The following is a 9,736-nucleotide window of genomic DNA, read 5'->3' as shown; positions in this document are numbered from 1 at the left end:
TCTTTGTGCCCGTACCATACTGTCTTGATGACTGTAAGCTTTTTAGTATAGCCTGAAGTCAGGCAGGTTGATTCCTCCAGTTCCATTCTACTTTCTCAAGATTGCTTTGGCTATTTGAGGATTTTTGTATTTCCATACAAATTGTAAAATTTTTTGTTCTATTTCTGTGAAAAATACCATTGGTAGCTTGATAGGGATTGCATTGAATCTATAGATTGCCTCAGGTAGTATACTCATTTTCACTATATTGATTCTGGAGGCAAGAATATACAATGGAAAAAAGACAATCTCTTTAACAAGTGGTGCTGGGAAAACTGGTCAACCACTTGTAAAAGAATGAAACTAGAACACTTTCTAACACCATACACAAAAATAAACTCAAAATGGATTAAAGATCTAAATGTAAGACCATAAACTATTAAACTCCTAGAGGAAAACATAGGCAAAACACTCTCTGACATAAATCACAGTAAGATCCTCTATGACCCACCTCCCAGAATATTGGAAACAAAAGCAAAAATAAACAAATGGGACCTAATTAAAATGAAAAGCTTTTGCACAACGAAGAAAACTATAAATAAGGTGAAAAGACAACCTTCAGAATGGGAGAAAATAACAGCAAATGAAGCAACTGACAAGGAATTAATCTCAGAAATATACAAGCAACTCCTGCAGCTCAATTCCAGAAAAATAAAAGACCCAATCAAAAAGTGGGCCAAAGAACTAAACAGACATTTCTCCAAAGAAGACATACAGATGGCTGATAAACACATGAAAAGATATTCAACATCACTCATTATCAGAGAAATGCAAATCAAAATCACAATGGCATACCATTTCACACCAGTCAGAATGGCTGCTATCCAAAAGTCTACAAACAATAAATGCTGGAGAGGGTGTGGAGAAAAGGGAACCCTCTTACACTGTTGGCGGGAATGCAAACTAATACAGCAACTATGGAGAACAGTGTGGAGAGTCCTTAAAAAACTGGAAATAGAACTCCCATATGACCCAGCATACACACTGAAGAAACCAGAATTGAAAGAGACACATGTACCCCAATGTTCATCACAGCACTGTTTATAATAGCCAGGACATGGAAGCAACCTAGATATCCATCAGCAGATGAATGGATAAGAAAGCTATGGTACATATACACAATGGAATATTACTCAGCCATTCAAAAGAATACATTTGAATCAATTCTATTGAGGTGGATGAAACTGGAGCCTATTATACAGAGTGAAGTAAGCCAGAAAGAAAAATACCAATGCAGTATACTAACACATATATATGGAATTTAGAAAGATGGTAATGACAACCCTATATGTGAGACAGCAAAAGAGACACAGATGTATAGAACATTCTTTTGGACTCTATGGGAGAAGGCAAGGGTGGGATGATTTGAGAGAATAGCATTGAAACATGTATATTACCATATGTGTAACAGATCGCCAGTCCAGGTTTGATGCATGAGACAGGGTGCTCAGGGCTGGTGCACTGGGATGACCCAGAGGGATAGGATGGGGAGGGAGGTGGAAGGGGGGCTCAGGATGGGGAACACATGTACACCCATGGCAGATTCATGTCAATGTATGGCAAAACCACTACAATATTATAAAGTAATTAGCCTCCAATTAAAATAAATAAACTAAAATAATTTAAAAAAAAAAGAAAAGATAAAAGCATCAGTTCTTCAGTGCTCAGCCTTCTTTATGGTACAACTCTCACATCTGTACATGATTACTGGAAAAACCATAGCTTTGACTATATGGACCTTTGTCAGCAAAGTGATTCTCTGTTTTTTAATATGCTATTTATATTTATCACAGTGTCCAAGAGTACACAGTTTGAAGTATTTGATAGATAATGCTAAATTGTCTTTCAAAAAATTAAATAATTATAGTCCAATTGCCAGTTTCCCCATAATTTGCAACTCTTCTAAGTGTTGACTTTTGTTTCCTTTCTTTCCTCTTTTTCTATTGGCATGCAAGTGTGTGTGTATGATATGTGTGGTGTGTGTATTTTTCTTATTGATGTGTGGAAACTTTTTATATATTCAGAATGTATTATCAAATTAATAGATGTCAAATATTTTCCCCATTTTTGATTTTGAACTTGAATATCATTTTCTTGGAGTTTTTCATCAAATATCATCAAAAATTTTATGGGGGAGGCTTTTAGATTCTGTATTTTTCCTAGAAAGATCTTTATTATTGAAATATGTAACTATTTTAAGTCTATAATTCTTCAGGTTTAGTTTTTTGATCTATATGGAATTTGTTTTGCATACATTTTGTGGTTTAAATCTGAGGTTATGTCATAGAGATAAAAACTGACACATTATCAATTATGAATAAGCTATCTTTTCTTACTCTTGAAATGGCACCATAAACCATATTTCCTGTTTTCTGCCTCTCAGAAAATTCTTTATTATATTCCAATATTACCTATTTGACTAAATATAATTTTTAAAATCTGTACTGATTTTCATTTTGCTTCACAATAGTCCTATAAGAATTTGAACAATTTTAGGCCCAAAATTCTATAAAATATTCTATTTGGAGGCTGATTAAAAACCACAGATCTTGTGGGTGAATTACTTAGGTAAGAATGATTTCTCTCTTTCAATTTTCATATGTATAAAATGATAGAATTAATGGTACAAGTCTTATGTCAATATTATGAGGATGAAATGAGTTACTATATGCCAGCACAATGGCACCCCACTCCAGTACTCTTGCCTGGAAAATCCCATGGACAGAGGAGCCTGCTGGGTTGCAGTCCATGAGGTCGCTGGGAGTCGGACATGACTGAGCGACTTCACTTTCACTTTTCACTTTCATGCATTGGAGAAGGAGGTGGCAACCCACTCCAGTGTTCTTGCCTGGAGGATCCCAGGGATGAGGGAGCCTAGTGGGCTGCCGTCTATGGGGTTGCACAGAGTCGGACACGACTGAGGCGACTTAGCAGCAGCAGCAGCAGCAGCAGCACATGATAGGGCCTAGTACTTAGCTAACTATCATTTATTATTCCAAATTTTTCCATCCAAAAATATAAAATGCATATCCTTTTATTTATCTACTTAGTAGATTTTTAACAGTTTTTTTCAGTCTAGGGCTAACATTTTTGTTAGCTTTATTTATCTATACTCTATTATTTTTATTATTCATGTGGATGGACTTGTCTTCTGTATTTCCTTATTGGATATTGCTAATACAACAGCTATTGGTGTGTTTATCATGTGCTGCTGCTCCTGCTGTTGCTAAGTCTCTTTAGTTGTGTCCGACTCTGTGCAACCCCATAGACTGCAGCCCACCAGGCTCCTCTGTCCCTGGGATTCTCCAGGCAAGAACACTGGAGTGGGTTGCCATTTCCTTCTCCAATGCATGCATGCAGGCTAAGTCACTTCAGTTGTGTCTGACTCTGTGTGACCCTATGGACAGCAACCCTTCCAGGGTCCTCTGTCTACAGGATTCTCCAAGCAAGAATACTGGAGTGGGTTGCCATTTCCTTCTCTGTTTATCATGTGAAGAGCTACCAAATTCTATTCTTGGTTTTTATCTTTTAAGACAAATTTTAAAGCAGTTTTGTTTCACAGAAAAATTGAGAGAAAGTACTGAGATTTCCTATACAAGCCCTAACCCCCCAAACATGCATGTCTTCCACATTATCAAAATCATCCACCAGACTGGCACATTTGTTACAACTGATGAGCCTACATTGATACAACATAACCAAAGTGTATAGTTCACAGTAAGGTTTACTGTTGACACTGCACATTCTGTAGGTTTGGACAAATACATAATAACAAGTATCTTTCAATCTTTTTATTGTGATCAAATAAATTTGATCCTATATTCTAAGTGGACATAAGATAATATGCAATATATTTTTCTTCTTTTTTTCTAATATGTTAGCCTCAACTGGCTTATTCATAGTTGTATTGAATAGGAGCGGAGGCAACAAACATCCTTATCTCATTCCTCATTCTAGAGACCACTTTCATGTTTACATTTTCTTTAAAAATACACTGATGAGTTAGTGAAACAAAAAGTCACATATAACTTAAAGATTACTTTCAAATTACAAATTTAATACTTATTTACAAATTTAATGCTTATTGTAGAAGCAAACATTAATATTTCATAAGTTACTATTAATTCCAATATTCAAAATAGATATTTTTATGACTTTTATGTCCAGTTATTATCTATACACATATTGCTTTTAAAATAGCTTATTTCATAGTCTTTATATAAAATTTATATTTTGTTGACAGTTGGAGTATCAAGAAGATATGACTCACTCTCAATAAAAGTGACCAAAACAGACCAATTCTGATATGACCCAAATGTTGGAATTGGCAGATAAAGGATTTAGAGCAGTTTTCATTGCTATGTTCAATGAGATAAAGGAAAATACAGACACAGTAATTGAAAGTTAAGAAGCTCAGCAGACAGAGGAAAATAAAATGTAAAAATATAACCACACTGATATTCTAGAAGTGAAAGATGTAATATCTAAAATTTTAAAATCATTGAATGGGCTTAATAGCAGACTGGAGAAAATGGAGAAGAAAATCAATTGACCTGAAGGTAAATCAATAGAAATGATAAAATCTGAAGAGAGAGAAAAAAGCACCAAAATAACAAACTAAGCCTCAGAGACAGATAGAACAAGATTATTCATCTAAAATGCATGCAAATGGATTGAAGAAGGGACAGTAGGAGAAGGGAGAGGATGGGAGAAAGATATTTGAAAAAAATATTTGCCAAGGTTTCTCAACTTCAATAAAAGGTGTACATTTATAAATTCAAGAATCTCAGTAAACTCTAAAGATGACAAATACAATGAGCAGTATACCAAGGAGTATACCATCATTACCAAATTGACAAAAACCAAAAACAAAGATGAAATTTTAAAATAGCCAGAGATAAATGACACTTTATGGCAGATGCACAATAATTTCAATGACAATCTTCTCTTCAGAAACAATGAGTCTTAATACTACAAAGTCATATTTAACATGCTAAAGAAAAAGCAAACCCCCCCCCAAAAAAAAGCCTAACCCAGAGCTCTTTATGTGATGATAACATCCTTCAAGAAACACTAAAAAAAAAAAAAAGCTAAAAGAAACTCTAAGCTTCACACTTTACTAAAAGAAATAGTAGATAAACTTTTCTAGGATGAAGGGTATAATATCAGGATAAAGAATAAAAATTAGAAGTGGTAGATATCTGAATAAATGGCTTCCCAAGTGGCACAGTGTAAAGAATCTTCCTGCTAATGCAGGAGACATAAGAGACGCAGGTTCTATCCCTGGGTCAGGAAGACTCCCTGGAGGGGGTACTGGCAACCAATATTCTTTCTGGAAAATTCCATGGACAGAGGATCCCGGTGGGCTACAGTTCAGAGGATTGCAGAGTAGGACACAACTGTATATGCACACATACATGATATTTGAATGATATAAATGATTGATATTTTCCTTTTTTCTCTTCATTTCTTAAAAAATGGCTGTTTTTTATATATCTTTACCTTTATTTTATCTTTGTCTTATAGGGTATATTTTCTGTTGATGGACTTCACATGAAGTCTATAACATAAATAATACCTAGTGCTGATAAATATCAAAAGCAAAAATTAGTTCTTTGAAAGGTAAATTAAACAAAGGTAATTTAAGGATTTAAATTAAATCCTTAACTAGACTGAGCATGGGGAAAGAGAACAAGAATTCACCGATATCAGCAGTGAAGCATGAGTTATCACCACAGAATCAGACATTAATAAAATCATATAATAGCCACATTATCCAAACAAACAATGTACATGAAATGGACACAGTTCTTGAAAAATCACAAGAAAACTGACACAAGATGAAATGGAAAATCTGAATAACCAAATGCTTACAAATAAATTAAATCTGATATCAAAAATTCTTCCACCAAGCAAATGTTTTTGGTGGTGAATTCTATCAAACACTCAAGGAAGATATAATTTATATTACACAAATGCTTTCAGAAAACCAGAAAACAGAAGAGGGGATGCCTCTAATCTGAAAGTGCATTACCAAAATGAGTAAAATCACTCATAAACACAGATGGAAAAATTGTAACAATTAGTAAACTGAATCCAAAAGTTATATATAAGATAGATAATGCAGCATAACCAAATAGGATTTATCTAGATTGTTTTAACATTCAAAAATGAATCAATATAATAACATAGTATTGGGTAATTTTAGTCAGTCTGCATCGACCACAGGTTTATCTCCAGAGCTACTGATTCTCAAACAATATTATGTAACCTATTAATGAAACATCAATAATATTCTGTAAACATCTGTACATGAAGTGTTTCAGAGCAGACTTTATCAGCTTGCCAAAGTTGTTTATAAATAATTAGATTTATAAGCTGCAGCAGGTTTCAGTAGAGTTTAGCTATGTTGGAGGAAGATGTAGGAGCCCAAAGATTAAAGCCAAGAACTTGGTTAGAAAGAACTTTCCTGGTGGCTCAGACAGTAAAGAATTTGCCTGCAGTGCAGGAGATATAGGTTTGATCTCTGGGTTGGGAAAATCCCCTGGAGAAGGAAACAGCAACCCACTCCAAAATTTTGCCTGAGAAATCCCATAGACAGAGGAGCCTTGTGGGCTGAGCATGGGGTCGCAATATTCAGACATGATTTAGAGAGTTCAACATGACTTAGCAACTAAACAACGGCAAACGACATGGTTAGAATGTACCTATGTGATGTGTGGCTCAGTGGTAAAGAATCTGCCCACAATATGGGAGACCCAGGTTTGATCCCTGGGTCAGGAAGGTCCCCTGGAGAAGGAAATGGCAACCAACTAGAGTATTCTTGCCTGGAGAATCCCATGGATGGAGGAACCTGGCAGGCTACAGTCTATGGAGTCGCAGAGTCAGACATGACCAAGCAACTAACAACAATGTGATCAAGAGCAGTCTTGGGGTCTTCATGTTACTGAAATACTTCACATGCATGCCAGTACTAGTGTGAGAGCTGAAGGAAACACAGCAGCGGGAAAGCCAAGAGCCCTTATCTGAGATCCTCAACCTCTATCAACAAGTATTCTTCTTTGTTTGTTGCTTTGTCATACCCTAAGTAAATAACTCAGCAGTGGCCACAGGACTGGAAAAGGTTAGTTTTCATTCCAATCCCAAAGAAAGGCAATGCCAAAGAATGGTCAAACTACCGCACAATTGCACTCATCTCACACACTAGTAAAGTTATGCTCAAAATTCTCCAAGCCAGGGTTCAGCAACACATGAACCGTGAACTTCCAGATGTTAGAAAAGGCAGAGGAACCAGAGATTAAATTGCCAACATCCGCTGGATCATCGAAAAAGCAAGAGAGTTCCAGAAAAATATCTATTTCTGCTTTATTGACTATGCCAAACCTTTGACTGTGTGGATCACAATAAACTGTAGAAAATTCTGAAAGAGATGGGAATACCAGACCACCTGACCTGCTTCTTGAGAAATCTGTATGCAGGTCAGGAAGCAACAGTTAGAACTGGACATGGAACAACAGACCAGTCCCAAATAGGAAAAGGAATACGTCAAGGCTGTATATTGTCACCCTGCTTATTTAACTTCTATGCAGAGTACATCATGAGAAACGCTGGGCTGGAAGAAGCACAAGCTGGAATCAAGATTGCTGGGAGAAATATCAATAACCTCAGATATGCAGATGACACCACCCTTATGGCAGAAAGTGAAGAGAAACTAAAAAGTCTCTTGATGAAAGTGAAAGAGGAGAGTGAAAAAGTTGGCTTAAAGCTCCACATTAAGAAAACAAAGATCATGGCATCTGGTCCCATCACTTCATGCAAACAGATGGGGAAACAGTGGAAACAGTGTCAGACTTTATTTTTTGGGCTCCAAAATCACTGCAGGTGGTGACTGCAGCCATGAAATTAAAAGATGCTTACTCCTTGGAAGGAAAGTTATGACCAACCTAGATAGCATATTCAAAAGCAGAGACATTACTTTGCCAACACAGGTCTGTCTAGTCAAGGCTATGGTTTTTCCAGTGGTCATGTATGGATGTGAGAGTTGGACTGTGAAGAAAGCTGAGCGCCGAATAATTGATGCTTTTGACCTGTAGTGTTGGAGAAGACTCTTGAGAGTCCCTTGGACTGCAAGGAGATCCAACCAGTCCATTCTGAAGGAGATCAGCCCTGAGATTTCTTTGGAAGGAATGATGCTAAAGCTGAAACTCCAGTACTTTGGCCACCTCATGCGAAGAGTTGACTCATTGGAAAAGACTCTGATGCTGGGAGGGATTGGGGGCAGGAGAAGAAGGGGACGACAGAGGATGAGATGGCTGGATGGCATCACTGACTCGATGGACGTGAGTCTGTGATGGACAGGGAGGCCTGGTGTGCTGGGATTCATGGGGTTGCAAAGAGTCAGACACGACTGAGCAACTGAACTGACTGAACTGAACTAAACTGAAGTCAATAATAAAGCTGATCCATGAGAACAAAGTATTTGAGTCTCCAGGTAGCATCATAATTTACAATATTTATAGAATATAAAAAAAACATGACAATTCCAATTGATATAGAAAAAAGCATTTGACAGATCTCAACACAAATTAAAACGATGAAAATGTTCATACATTGTAATTAGATGGAAGGTTTCTCAATAATTAGGCCATCTACAAACAACTTACAGTAGTAACATACTGAAGGGTGAGATATTTGATGCCTTAAAATAATGGGAAGAGTAAAATAAGAATCCCCACACTCACCATTTTTATCAAGCATTATGCTAAAAGTCCTAATTATTAATATAAGACAAAAACAAGGAGTTAAAGGCATAAGGAGTAGAAAGAAAAAAAGAAAGTTCTTGTTATTTGAAGATAACATGATTGTATACATAGTAATGGAGAAGGCAATGGCACCCCATTCCAGTACTCTTGCCTGGAAAATCCCATGGATGGAGGAGCCTGTTAGGCTGCAATCCATGGGGTGGCTAAGAGTCAGACACGACTGAGCGACTTCACTTTCACTTTTCACTTTCATGCATTGGAGAAGGAAATGGCAGCCCACTCCAGTGTTCTTGCCTGGAGAATCCCAGGGATGGGGGAGCCTGGTGGGCTGCCATCTATGGGGTCGCACAGAGTCGGACACGACTGAAGTGACTTAGCATAGCATAGCATACATAGTAAAGTAATTCTAAGAAACCTACAAAACTGGAACTAAAATAGCAAATTCAGAAAGATCTCAAAATCAAGGTAAATATAAAAATTCAATATATTATGCATAATTAGAAACTGAAATACTTAGAAAAATTTTATTTTGTTTTTTTTTTTTTTGAAGTTCCCTTTTGTTTTTTGTTTTTAATTTTATTTTATTTTTAAACTTTACAATATTGTATTGGTTTTGCCAAATATCGAAATGAATCCGCCACAGGTATACCCGCGTTCCCCATCTTGAACCATCCTCCCTCCTCCCTCCCCATACCATCCCTCTGGGTCATCCCAGTGCACCAGCCCCAAGCATCCTGTATCCTGCATCAAACCTGGACTGGCAACTCGTTCCATATATGATATTATACGTATTTCAATGCCATTCTCCCAAATCATCCCACACAGAGTCCAAAAGACTGTTCTATACATCAGTGTCTCTTTTGCTGTCTCGTATACAGGGGTATTGTTACCATCTTCCTAAATTCCATATATATGCGTTAGTATACTGTATTGGT

The sequence above is a fragment of the Bos indicus x Bos taurus genome, chromosome 21, assembly GCF_003369695.1.
Source record: "Bos indicus x Bos taurus breed Angus x Brahman F1 hybrid chromosome 21, Bos_hybrid_MaternalHap_v2.0, whole genome shotgun sequence".
Classification (NCBI taxonomy): domain Eukaryota; kingdom Metazoa; phylum Chordata; class Mammalia; order Artiodactyla; family Bovidae; genus Bos; species Bos indicus x Bos taurus.
Note: the sequence above shows the minus strand (reverse complement) of the source record.